Below are 13732 nucleotides of genomic sequence, written 5' to 3' on the forward strand. Positions count from 1 at the left end.
ACGTGAGTTATTTGTTAGAAACAGTTTTAACTTGAATCACTGGTTCGAATAATGGAGTTGTAGCAGACAAGACATGTAGTGAGCTTTTGGCAATCACGTATGTTTTATGATTTTCATTTAGTGACCTGCTAATTGGGAGCTCCGTGGCTGTGTTCTGAGAAGCCCTTGACTGGGTGGTGTCCCGTGATCTGGAAGTCTCTTGCAGGTCTCTGTTCAGGAATTAATAGCACAACTTCAAGATTTCCCTCAAATGTTACCCGTGAGAACATTTAATTATATAGCTACGATTTTAAAAAATGTGTTAAGACAGAAGCAGGTCAAGCAGGAAAAGTAAAAGGACAACGTCCATGACAGAGGGTCTGAGGAAAGCGTCCCATTTTCATCTGGGGTGCTGTCTTGGATCAGCCTCACTGCTCTGTGGAGGGTGGAGGACAGCGGTCGCTGAGGAGTGAGTTGGCTCAGTCCTGGATGGGGCGTGGCCTGGACGGGGCGTGGCCTGGACGGGGCGTGGCCTGCCTGCGGTTAGGAGCAGCCAGTTTCCCGCTGGCCCAAGGTGTACCCCTGATCCACTTGCTCATTCCTCAGTTTCCTCATTTGTGAAAATGGCAAGATCCCTGTCTCCACAGGCGTTGCTTGAAGGATCAAGTAAGATGAGGTCACAGAATGCTGTCACGTAAATGTCAGGGGTCATTTTCACTGCTATTATGGGATAGGCAAGCTCTGGAATTAAAGCACAGGATAGAAATCTGCCCGGTCAGGGAAATTAAAACAGATGTTTCAAGTACTGTGAGAAGCACTGTCCGGTGAACATTGTGGACAGGCTGCTCATTCTTAGACTCCTCTGTCCCTGTGGATTTGGGGTCCACCTTTCCTCGATGACTGGCTCCTCTTCGTCCTTATCTCCATGTCCTCTGATGAACCTCAGGCCCCTGCAGGCCTTGGCTCCTGCCCTCACCTTGGCCTTCCCATCTCCTCCCCTTCGAAGGCAGAGAGGATTCCTGGCTGACTGACTGGTGTTGCTGCACCCTTTCAAGTGGTTCTCAAACTGGGTTGGTTACAAGAGTCTATTTGATCTCTGCACTAAACTTGAAATAATTAGGTCTATAAAATGGTGCTAAACTTGATATAACCTTGCATTTCATTCCAACACAGATACTTTTAGGCACAAAACAAAGATATTTTTATTATGAAAATTTTCAAATTGGGAGCCCACGCCCACGTCTGTCCTGGGCATGTTCTCACATGCTGCATGTGGGGCTTCAGTGAGAGCATCTGAGACCCGTGGGACAGCTGGGGAGGCGCAGGGGGCCTGCCACCCAGAGGGCAGGTGGGACGGCCCCAACCCCATTCCCACCACTTCTTCACAGAGGAAGCAGAGGGCAGGGCGGGGGCATGGGGGTGTCCTGGGAGATGTCCCCTCAAGGCCTTCATCAGGGCTGACAGTGAGTGACCTGCAGATCAGCTCCTCAGCTGAGCACACCGTCCAGGTGAGTTCCCCGAGTCTTGACATGTGTCAACAAGGTCGGAGTCTCCTGGTGATGGTAACATGGAAGCAGAGGACTCCTGGTAAACACCGCCCCGCCACCCCACCCACCCTGGAACCCTGGCAGGAGCTGGGTGGGCACCCACCACTTAGGGTGCTTTAAAGGATGCCAACAATGAAAAATGTAAGACGAAACTGCTGGTAAAAATAATGGAACATGGGTGAAGAATGTTCATGAGCAGTGAGAGAGCCAGGCTGTGTTCTAAGCATTGCCGTGCCTAAATTCAGTTTCCTGCACACCACCCCACCACCCCGCCACCTGGATCCTGTTTTAAGTCAAGTTTATATGCGGGGAAACCGAGGCACAGGACATCTAAGCCATTAACCCAAGCTCCTCTACCTAATGGGAGCAGTGCTGACCTGTGACAGCACCCAGGCCCCAAACCATCCTTCCAGGCTGCGGCAGGGTGTGGAAGACCCCAGCCGCAGGGTGAAAACCGTTGGTTCTCCTGTTCCTTGAAGCAGAGAAAACCCACCTGAATTTCTGAGGCACTTTCGTAAGCAGGTCTAACCTCATCATGCTCCTTAACTGGAGCCCGCGCCACTAGGAATACTGAGCGGGAAGGAAAAGAAGCAGGGGTTGGCTGATTGGATGTCTCTCGGCATGCCAGAAGGGCCCGTGCAACTCTCCTGCAGTGCTTCCGGGGCTTGGAAGGACTTCTGGGTAAGGGAGGAGGTACATGTCTAGGAGGGAGAAGACCAGAGACCTGGGCCAGCATGTGGGGTCAGTGTGAGAGTGGACCACTTGCATCTTGTCCTTGATTCCAGGAGAGCAAGGACGCCACCTCCTCTCAGTGTGAACTCTATCTAGTAAGAAACCTCTGAAGAATGGAAGTTTCCTTCCTGAGAACAAACTGGAATTGTGCGAAGAAGCCCACACACATGAGCACTCAGACCAAATATTAAGTTGCAATAAACAGCTGCCTGTAATTAATTTTTATATGTGTGAATAAAGCTTCACAGCAACATGTTATACTTTCAATAAAGTATTATCAAGTTAAAGTCAAATAGTTAACTGTAGTAAGAAATGAGAAGAACCCAGGGGCCTGCAGGACATGTCTGAATTGACTGCTTTACATACAAGGAGACCCCGTGCAGCTCCATGTGACTTGGGAGACATGACACCTGATGGCAGAGGCTACTGAAGGTCAGGAATGTTCCCTCACAGCCAGAGAGAACTAAATAAAAGTCACTCAAATGCTTAGCACACAACATTCATGGAACTTGAAGCAAGGGCCCATTTTGACAATCGACCTCAGGCCTCCTGTGTCCTGCTTGCTCTTCGTCCATTGCTAGTTCTCCTTCCTAGGAGAGAGTCACAACCTGCCACACAGCTGGCTTTGGCCATTGAGAAGGAAGCAGAGGGGCACTGCCTCACATCCAGGCCACAGCACCAAGGTCCATAGCTAGGTCCACTGAGAGCAGCACTTGGACCTGCAGACTGGAGCGGAAATGATGGTGAGTCCCCTAGGAGGATTAGATGGTGCAGCCTAGAAGTAAGCTTCAAATGGGGCATGCCCCTGGCCACCAGAGTGCCCTGCTGGCGAAGGCATGCTGGCACACAGGACAATCCAGCAGCCTGACTAGTATGGCCCCTATATTCTGCCAAATGCCTCAAGATGCACCTTTCTCTCCACAGTCCCATCTTGATTTCCAGTGGCGTGGGCTGATGGAGCTGGAGGCTGCCTCCCTGCCTCCCACCCTTCTGGCTCTCCCCCTGCAGGACCTTCTCCTGAGCCTGCTGCACCAACTTTTCTGGTGGCTCTCAGGACAGGCGTAGCTGAGTGTGCAAATTAAGTTTTCCTCACGGGCTGAGGGAGCTCAGAAGACCACATCCTCCTACCTAGACATTGTTCGGCTGTCAGGGCTACAGCCATATCAATGTGTGAGCCGATGGTATTCAGAAGAATAAACAATGGTCCCTGGAAATCGGAGTCTATTCATCTCCTGCAGAAAACATTTTCCAAGGCCCCTTGTCACTCAGCATGGCATATCTGGCCCCTGGAGAGGTGACTCAGAGAGGGAGAGAGCCATGCTCCCTGTGTCTTACATCCCTGACTGCTGCAGCAACCGGGGTTTCCTTCTCGGCCAAGGGCGACATAGTGCATGCATCCTGGATGCTGCTGCAGACCAGGCTCGTCGGTCCCCCAGACTCATCCTGATGTTGTGTCTCCACCTCATCTGCCAACCCTACAGGCACCCAGAGCACAGGTCAGGCAGGTCCTCTCCCAGCACCTCTGCCCCCCTACTCCATTCTCTCCATCACAGCCTCAGAGGCCCCTTGAGCTCACAGTGGACCCATGATTACCGATGCTGCATTGGTGCCTCACTGCCCTGGGAACTGATCCAAATCCCTGCATTGTCCCCAGAGCCCTGTAGGAGCTCAATGCCCCTGTGCCCTGGCCCATGTGCCAACTCAGCTCAGGGACTCCTGGTCAGGTGCTGGAAACACAGAGCAAAATGGCCTGCCAGTGCCTCGTTCCAGGTTGATTGCAGTCAGGTTGGGAAAGACTGAACTATCCTAAAGCACCATTAACAACGTTCTTGAAGAGGCTTCGACCCCCAGCCAAACCGTACATCGACACTTATTGCCAGGGATTGGTAGAGGGCCCTGTGCAAGTTCTGTCTTAAACTTCCCATAGCTGATGATTGATTATAGACCTAATAATCTGGTTATTTCATGAACAAGTTCCTGTATCCATTCCCCTCTACTTCCTAGCAAGTCACTCTCTAGAGCTCATTTTTTTAAAACCATCTTTAAAGTCTTTTTACCACATAAATCAGAACAGGCAAATCCTTTGCTGAAAAATTGCTCACTGCCTTCCCTTCACTCCTGGAATATATGAAAAATCCTTTCACTGCCACAGGGCCTCTGAGGCCCGGGCCCTGCCTGGGCCCTGCCTGCCCCCAGGGCTGTTGTGCTGGGCAGAAGCCCGGCTCGGTCTCTAGGAGCATGCTCTGCTCTGGGCCTGGCTCTCTCACCTGCTCTGCGGGCTCACACTGCCGCCCCAGGCCTTTGCATCCCACCCTGTCCTTCATGGGGGTCTCTTCCCGGATGTGGCTGCCTTGGAGGGCCTCCCTGAACTGCACACCCCCAAAGCACCATTCATTCCCCTGGTGCCATGTGCAGTCTCTCAGATCTGGGGGTGAGCAGGTGGACCAAGCTCCACCCAGAGTCCCTGCTGCTTTGCGTACTGCACTCTGGACGCAGAAGCTGCCCCCTGCCCTGTGGTCCTTTTCTGTCATCCTTCTCTGCTCTGTCTTATCCTCACAGTGAGGATCTTTCCAACTCTGTTCTCCACTGACTTCCGGGTAAGCAGCAGTGGCCATTGTCCTTTGGTTCACCATTGCCATCCATCTCTGGAGGAGTCCTGGCACATGGTAGGCTTCCAGTGAGCATGCTCAAAGGGTACTCAAACCCTGCAACCTGAGCAGGTTTTTACAGCAGCGTTGGAGGCCAGAGGTAAGACCTCCTTGGAGGAAATGTGAGAACCAGTAAATGTTCCAGAGTCAAAACAAGTGTGGTCAGAACAGGGCCTGAAGATGTAGCCTTTGGCACAGCAGGACTGCACCAGCTGGTTGGGAGAAAGGGAAAGCAACATGGCGGCCATGGGTGCCTGCAAGGCTTTTTAGGGAGAGGAGTGGATGCTTGGCCTGTGCTGGAACCCAGGAAGGTCACTCCGTTCATCACTGACCTTTACTGGGGAGGACCCATGTACCAGAATGCCTGGTGGTCTCTAACTCAGCAAAAAGTTGACAAAGGAATAAGAAGTAAAGGTGAAGTATCACTCCCAGGGTTGGGCTAGAAACTAAGGCAGTTTTTCCGTCCACTCGGGTGCTGTGACCAGACCTCATAAACCGACTGGCAGAGGAGCCACAGTTCTGGAGGCTGGGAACACAAAGCTCAAGGGCCTGCAGATTCAATGTCTGGAGAGGGCTGCTTCCTGGTTCAGGGATGCTGCTTTCTCATGGTATCCCTGCACAGCCGCAGGGAAAGGCCACTCTCTGGGCCTTTGTAGGGGTGCTCATTCCACTCATGATGCTAATCAGCCTGAAAAGGACCCACCTCCCAATCCCATCCCTTTGGGATTTTCACATAAGACCCTGGAGGTCATGGATGCTCCGGCCTTTGCAGAACCCACACCTGCTAGGTAGGGGCCAGGCACCTCCATGGGAAGTCAGCCTGTGGTGAAGCTCCTAAAAGCTACTTCCCTTCTGGAATTTCAAAGACGTCTTGAGACTGAGTTTAAACTTGTTTGCTGGGCTCCTTGGCAGTCACCTAGTGTCATGAAATGTGGCCTAGATAGAGGTACCTCCTGCCCATCAGGAGCAGCAAAGAAAAACTCAACCTCTGCTGGCCAGGCAGGCAAGAGACCTGGCCAGGAAGCCCTCGAGCTGAAAACCCAGTGGGGCTTGGTGAGGAGTGCTCACCTGTCACTCACCCAGGCCAAAGTCCACTAACCAGAAACCCCACGTGTAGTGGCCTCTGAAAGGCCTCAGAGCAGCCCAGGCCACAACCCCATATTTAACAGGACCGGTTTCTGTGAGGCTGGCTTTTCCAGGGCAACTGGGCTAGTCTACTTGTGACTGAGAGGCAGTTTGGGGCTGAGGAAGTATTTTAGACCTTTTAATAATTCAGCCAACACCAGGAGCTCCACGTAGGGAGGCCCCGATGCTGGGAGTTGGCAGCTGGACTCCTGAGGCTATCAGCTCTGCAGAAAGCAGGGCGGGAATCCAGACATCCCGAGGACCTCCGATGCAGCATCTCTGAGGCCAGCCGGGACAGCCGGCGAGGGTGGAAACAGGTACGCGAAAATGCCTGGGCCTTGCCCCAGGGCAGATCAAATCCTCCTCCTCCTCCCTCCCTTCCCTCTCTCTCTCTTGTCTAACACACATCACCTGGTGTTTAAAATAGCTTATTGTCCTCTCTGCGCTCAGATGTCACTAGAGAGTCTCTACCAGTTTGAGTCGAAGTTTTAATTCCATTGCAGGGGCACCTCTGCTTCGTTAAATATGTTACCTACCAGCAGCCCACCGTGCTCCCCAAAGGAATCATGGACCTGCCGTCCTTCTTTCCGGGTTGTGGGCTGTGATTATGGAGAAAGAGTGACATATGGAAGGAGGAGGGAAATGAGCAACAGGACACGACAGGTGGTCCTGAGGAGACAGCCATCCCCAACAAGGTGAGGGAGCCAGAGCAGACTGCTCTGAAGCACGCCCCACTGCCCCTGCTCCCCAGCCCGTTGCCCCCTCCTGAGACCAGAGGAGGTGCCTTCTAAGGAGCTTGGAGCCAGGCAGAATAAGGTCCTGAGCTGCACCCACTGAGTACAGAGGGGACGTAATGCAGGTCAGATGTTGGAACTTCTGAACTTCAGTCTGGGTGTCCACTCCGCACACCAGAGGTGAGGGCAGGGGCCTGAGGGCCAGCCTGGTGGATTCTCACCTTAAAGTCGCACTTGGGACTCTGGGTTGGGAAATGCAGAAGAGGAAAAAACAAAAATAACACCAGTGTTTAAGCCACTTGAATTGCTGCACGGGTCCAAATTGTTATGTGAACTTCACCGTCTGCTTTGTGCTTGATGGTACATGTGTGTCAGGCTGAGGGCTGGATGTTATGGAAAGTCTTTAGAGACACTTGCAAGTGATTACAACTTGCTAAAACATTTTTTTCCTTAATATTGAACCCAGATCTGACAATCAAATGAATTAATTGCAGTTACAAAATATCTGAATTAAAAAAAAAGAAAACCTACCAAAAATGAACTTATGTCACCACAGTAAAAGCGGCTTCCATGCAATATGTGTAAAAGAGCCTTTTTGAACCATCTGATTTCTGTTGGTGACATGTCCATCAGATGTTCCTGGACCTGACTGTGAACCAAGAGGTACAGGCCCCCACCTGCCTGTTTGGACCCCTGCCCATGTCCCTGGTCTCCAGAGAAGCAGGGGTGCTGGCCTGCTGTCCTCCAGGTACGAATCCCTTTCTCCCTCACATCAGCTCCACCTCTGACCTCTCCCTCTCCCGTGCAGTTCTGAAATGACAGGCAGACACCACCCTTCTCCAGTGACCTCATCCAGCCACACGGAGTCTCCAGAGACCCTGGGTTTAGACGGGCATGCTTATAACGAACCATCTCCTCTGGGGCTGCACAGAATTCCCCAGCCTCCAGGTATACACGGCCTCTGGATCCGACCCCTCCACTGCAGGCAGATTGTACCCATCAGCTACTTGCCACTTTGGGTGGCTGGCCAGTGGTCAGTCCTCTCTATATGGATGTCACCATTCATTCCTTACTGAGCACCCCTATACCCAAGGCCTGAGTGTGACCTAGAAAGGAAACCCTCAGCCTACAGCCATGTGCAGGCAAAGGTTAGAGTCCAAAAGATATCACAGGTAATGTCCCCGAACACCTCAAAATGATGTCATTTTTCTTTTCTGTCATCTCAACAAATTTTACACCCTACAAAAGATAAGTTGGACCTGAAGGAAAGAATGGACATGAGACTCATGGAGAAGGGTGGCATTCAAAGACAGACACAGTCTCAAGGTGCCCATCTTCTCCGGACGTACTGATGGCTGCTTTAAGTCCTCTCCTGTTAAAAAGAAGAACTCAAATTAATTTTATTGCAGTAGCACCCAAGAGAAACTGGCAAATCCCACTAATCAAGCTCAATATTTAACAGTAAAATTCACTAATATATTTGTTAATTAAATTAATGTTCTTTAGACCAAAAAAAAAAAAAAAAAAAATTGGAGGGGGTGATGATAGTTACCACAATAGTAGTTCATTGTTCTCTGAGCCCTGTTCAAGGCTCGATATATGTTTAAAAAGAAAGGAGTGAGGTTTGAACACGTTTTCATATAGTTGTTGATCGCTTGTGTATTTTCTTCTGTGAGGTGTCTGCCCAGTTCCTTAGCCCATTTATTGACTGGGTTCTTCGTATTTTTGGTGTAAAGTTTTTTGAGTTCTTCACAAATTTTGGAGATTAGTGCTCTATCTGAAGTGCCTGCAGAAAAGATTTTCTCCCACTCTGTAAGCTCTCTTTTCACATTATTGATTGTTTCCTTTGCTGAGAAAAAGCTCTTTAGTTTGAAGCCATTTCATTTATTGATTCTTATTTTTATTTCTTGCGTTTTGGGAGTCTCGTTACGGAAGTCTGGTGTGGGGGGTAAGAGAAGAAAGGAATTGTGTAGAGGGAAATGAGGTGGGAGAGGGTGGGAGAAGGAAAGATGGTGGATGAGACAGACAACATTACCCCGTGCACATGTCTGATTCCACGAATGGTGTGAACCCCCATTGTGCACAACCATAGAAACGAAGAGTTGTACCCCATTGTGCACAATGAATCAAAATGCAGTCTGTAAAAATGAAAATAAATGAAAACAAATAAATAAAAAAGAAGGAAGAAAGAAGCAAGGAAGGAAGGAAGAAGGGAGGAAAAAAGAAGGAAGAAGGAGCAAAGTCCTCTTCATTGGCTGAAAGTGGATTAAAGATAAAATGCCTGTTTTCGACAGGTTCTTAACCACAAATGGGTTAGAAGAGCACCTGTAAGGGATGCACAAAGGCCAGCGCTGGTGGGCAGCTCTCCACAGCCCCTCCCCGCCGTGCAGCCAGGCCCCAGCCAGGCGCTTCCAGGTGGATCCTGACAGCTGCTGAGGACGTCCTTTGGCCAACCTGTCAGTCACTGGATCCTTTGCTCAGTCAAGGCAAGGTCTGCATTTGGAAACCTCCAGTGTGTAACTGCACACACCTGTGCAGGGGCTGCCCTGCCAACATGCACACTTTGCTCATTTCGGTAAGTCAGCCATGTGTGTATCTGGGGGAATCTGAGAGCTCGGGCTTCTGAACATGCTGAGGCAGGGCAGGGTAGCCTTGCCTCCGCCCAGCGCTCGGAGGAGCTGAGGACGCCAAGCCTGTCGGGAATGCCTCCGGATCCTGCAGAAGAGACAGTCACTCAAGTTAATAAAAGGCGTCAAGCTTCTTACAGGGGAGCTCCTCTCATCGAGGGATAAACCACGACTTTTGGTGCCACTTTGGAGAGATGCACTGTAGATTTTAGCCATTCCTTTGAAGTAAGTTTTGAAAAGTTCCAGAGGCTTCATACAAGGGCATGTGCTGGAGGATGGGGACTGGACTGCAGAGTGACATGCATGCTGACTTTAGACGCCAGCAAGAAACTCCGAAGGTCAACGCCAGGCCAGCACAGCTGTCGAGCTCCCTCTTCACATCAGACCCACAGCAAATCGCAGCCTTTGACAACGATTCCTGAAGTCAGGTAGCACTTTCCAGAGGGTACATGACATGCTTTACTGACATCTGCTGATCATCATCACTGACGTAGAAATCCATGGGTACAGATGTTGCTAGTGGCTTAACCATGCTTTCCTGGATGTGTCCTCCTTGCTACCCAGCAGTGGTGCTTATTACTGTAGGATAGTCAAGAGGGTCAGGACTGAGAAGAAGGGTAGAGAAATTGGAAGGTAGGTAGATGCTTTTCCTTTTGCACTTGCATTTGTGTTGGATATTTAAACTGAGCCCCTCACTCTGTGAGGGGACAGACAGATGAGGGTGGTCAGAGTGCAAGACTAAGAGAATAATTCTATAAAATGACCCACTGCGCTGACTCCCACATGCCTTCTTTTCCAAAAAGCAATTTATCTAGAGTCCTGCCTGGCCTAAATGGACAGGATATGTCACATTTCTCAGCAAACTACCTGTTATCTGCAGAAGAAATGCAGGCCCAAGATAACATTGATGGGAGGAACCCAGGAGACTTTTGTGACCAGATCCTGAAACTCAGGGAGATTAAGATAGTTCTTCCTCACATTAAAATCTGTAAGATTGTGTGGTTAAGAATCCAATTAGAACGGGTCAGCATATATGCTAAAGTGACCTAGAATTTTCATGGCAGTGGGTACTTGAAAGTCTGATGTCATCTTTCTGTCAGTCAAGTCAAGAGGTGGAGCTGGGTGGACTCTCTGGAAACTTCTCTGGGATCCCCAATAAACCTGAAGTGCAGGAGAGGCATGCTGTCCCTCTCCTCTCTGAGAGGACCCACTCTCTCCCTTGAAAGTGTCCCTTTCCCTTTTCCTGTCCCTTTAATAAACTCATTCCTGTTACTCTAAGGGACATGTCTGACATCTCTCTGACTTGACAGCAAGAATCGGGTTTGAAGGGTGGGACTTTGCACTGCCTCAGTTTCCCAGGAGGCACCAGATCTGCAACATCCCCACAGAGTCTGCATCCTGATTCCCTCTCCCTACTCCAGGTTCAGTTGCCCCAAGCCCTCTGGTGACCAGTTGTTATTGAGGTAGGACAGAAGAAATGAGAAAGGGTTAGAGGGGAGGCTGAAAGATTCTAATCCACAAACGCCCATACTTTTACAGGCCTGCTACTCCTAAGCCAATCTCTCCTCTAGCCCTTTAGTCCCAAATTCCTTGGAAATCCCTGACACAGATTAAGTGAACAGACCATATCATTGTGAGGAAGCCACATTTTAGGGGACTTTGCAGTGCTACCTACTGATCAGATGGTAAAACCACGTCAACCCGAGCGTCTGGAGATTGACCAACCCACCAGAACCCATCTCCAGGTCACTGGGGTGAAGTCATTCCTACATTCCTTTCAAAATTTATCAAATATCCCAGAAACTGTTTCTCTTGGGCTTGAGAGGACGTGCATCCTCCCATGAATTAGTATCCTTGACCCCCAAAGGGGCCTCTGTCTTGGGATGGCCCTGATCCTCCCTTGTGTGTGTCTGCTTTCCTCCATAAACCTCTGTCCATGCCTGCCTGGGGTGTGCTGAGATGCTTCTCTGTCCTGTATGCCAAGAACCCTGCAGGTCCTGGTCACCTTCTCCCTTCTCGCCACCCTTCTTTGGAGGCCCCTCTTCTCCCGAGGCAGTATGATAGTTAATTCCATACAGTACTGACTGAGTTTGCAAAAACATGGCAAGACCACACTTGCTGTCAAAGGCTTTGCTTTTCATACAAGGGTCCAGCATGCACTTTGCTTTCCCGCCGTGCTGCTGGGGTGAGCTCCGTAGGAGTAGCTCACCGGCGTCTCTCTGCTGTCCTGCTCTTCTCAGGATTGTCGGTCCTGTAGGGGAGGCACAGAGGAGTGACTGAAGTCAGGCACCTTGGGGTTGCAGTTAGGGACAGACGCGGCCCAGTTCTCAAAGGTCCACGCTGGTCAGAGCAAGCCAGGGACAAGATCAGGGACACCACCCCTGGGAACCCACAGCCCCTGGGGCGGGACACAGGCGGGTGGTGTATCCCGGGCACTGGCTTTTCCCGCTTTCCAGACGCACCCTGAGCTGGAGGCCCCACAGGCTCCTGGGGCCTCTGCCATCACGGCGGGTAAACATTGTCTTTGTCCGTTTATTTTTCCAGGTGAAAGATTTTCCTGTGTGTGAAAGAGGCCTTTGTGAGCGCAGCTCCCTGGTTTGCAATAAAATCAGAAGGGATCGAGTTCCTTTAGGAAGTCTGCTGTCTAAATTTTAAATCCGGGATCAACTTGTCAGGGCCCAGAGCCGACCCGGGACACACTTACATACTTAAACACATGTTGTCCTGATCAGATTTCAGGAAGGGCCGGCGCGTTCCTCCTCTCCACCCGACCCAGGCATGGTGCGGACGCTTTTGAAATGGCTTTCTCTCTGCTGACCGGGGAGATGCAATTGTTTCTCTTCTCCTGTCGTACTTGGGGCGATCGTTTTCTGGCGAGGAATCTTCTTTTCTTCCATCCCTTCCCATCACCGTCAGATTTTCTGGGGAGCAGCCCGAGTCGGGAACACCCTGGAGGCACACACCCTTGGGCACAGTGTCCCAGGAGCAGTGACGGGAGACTCCACAGCAGGCAGCCTCTCCTGGGACCAGTTTTAATTACATTATTTCAGACGTGGCAGGGCCAGAGGGAAAGGCCCCGAAGCGGATGGGCAGCGAGGCGGGCAAGGAAGTGCACCGCGAGGCTCCTGAGGCGGGACGGCTCCCTGCCCAGCGGTGCCAGCTGGGCAATGACCACAACGCAGGGAAGAACCGCCAGCCTCCGCCCTGGTCAGGGGCCTGGCCACCTCACCGGCCTCCGCCCCTCCTCCTGTCTACTGACAGCAGCATCTTTCACTCAGTTCCAGCGAAGCAGACTCCAGTCCAAGTGCCCCTGTGTCCCAGGCTCTGACCTCTGGACCTGGACTCTGCCAGATTTTTCTGGTCTCTGGAATTCCTACTGGAGTCATGTGGGAAAGTTGGCCTGGACCCTGAATGAGAGAGAAAAACTGAGAGTAAATTTCCACATGCAAGTAACTTTGAGAGTAGAAAATGAAGAGAAAATATATTGCCATCCAGTGAGGCTTTTGAATTTAGACGAGACCAGATGGCAAATAATGCGTTTGAGTGAAGGTTTCAATTTCCACTTGCATTGTTTTGTGCAGAACTTGACAGGGCCTTGTCACAGGGTTGCATATGTAGGGTTTGTTGAAATACAGATAATTTACTGCAATACTTAAAATTATAATTCTTGGGCATGTATAACGGGCCATGCTGAGAACAATTTACACAACACATTTTAACCTTGGGAAGTCCTGTGACATTAGTATTATTTCCCGCAATTGCCAGATAAAATGGAAATTAGTGTGCCTGGCATCTTCCTAAATATTACACTAATCACAAGCTGCACCCTGCAAGTGTGACCTCCGCTGAGAGGTGCAGCCGGAAAACACTGTGGTGCACCAGAAGGTGCCAGGGGGTTCCCACAACTGCTCTGCTGAGGATGTTAAACCACACGTCTCCAAACATGCCGCAGCTCAGTGGAAGCCCTGCAGACTAACCGCCCAGAGATCCATCCTGCTGTGTTAATGCAACTCCAGCGAGTTCCTGCCCCTGTGCCTCATCTTCCCCCCAGAAAATGGACACTCACAGGCGCACCTGCCTCCCAGGTGTGCCCTGCCTGGTCAGCACTCAGGAGAGGTGGCTGTGTTCACACCTAGGGTGGTGGCAGCCCACCCAGTAGGCTGGACCAGCTGTGCAGCCAACTTTCTAATTACATGCCCTGCTTCGAAGTTTCAAGGATTCCTATGCAGACTGCCTGAGGGATTCGCTTAGGCCCCAGGTACTCCCTCAGCACCTGGACTCTGTGCCACAGGTCAGGAGTCTCACCTGCTCTCTAACTGAAGCGACCCAAGGGCAGTGGG

This window comes from Sciurus vulgaris (genome assembly GCF_902686455.1).
Source record: "Sciurus vulgaris genome assembly, chromosome: 6".
NCBI classification, from domain to species: Eukaryota; Metazoa; Chordata; class Mammalia; order Rodentia; family Sciuridae; genus Sciurus; species Sciurus vulgaris.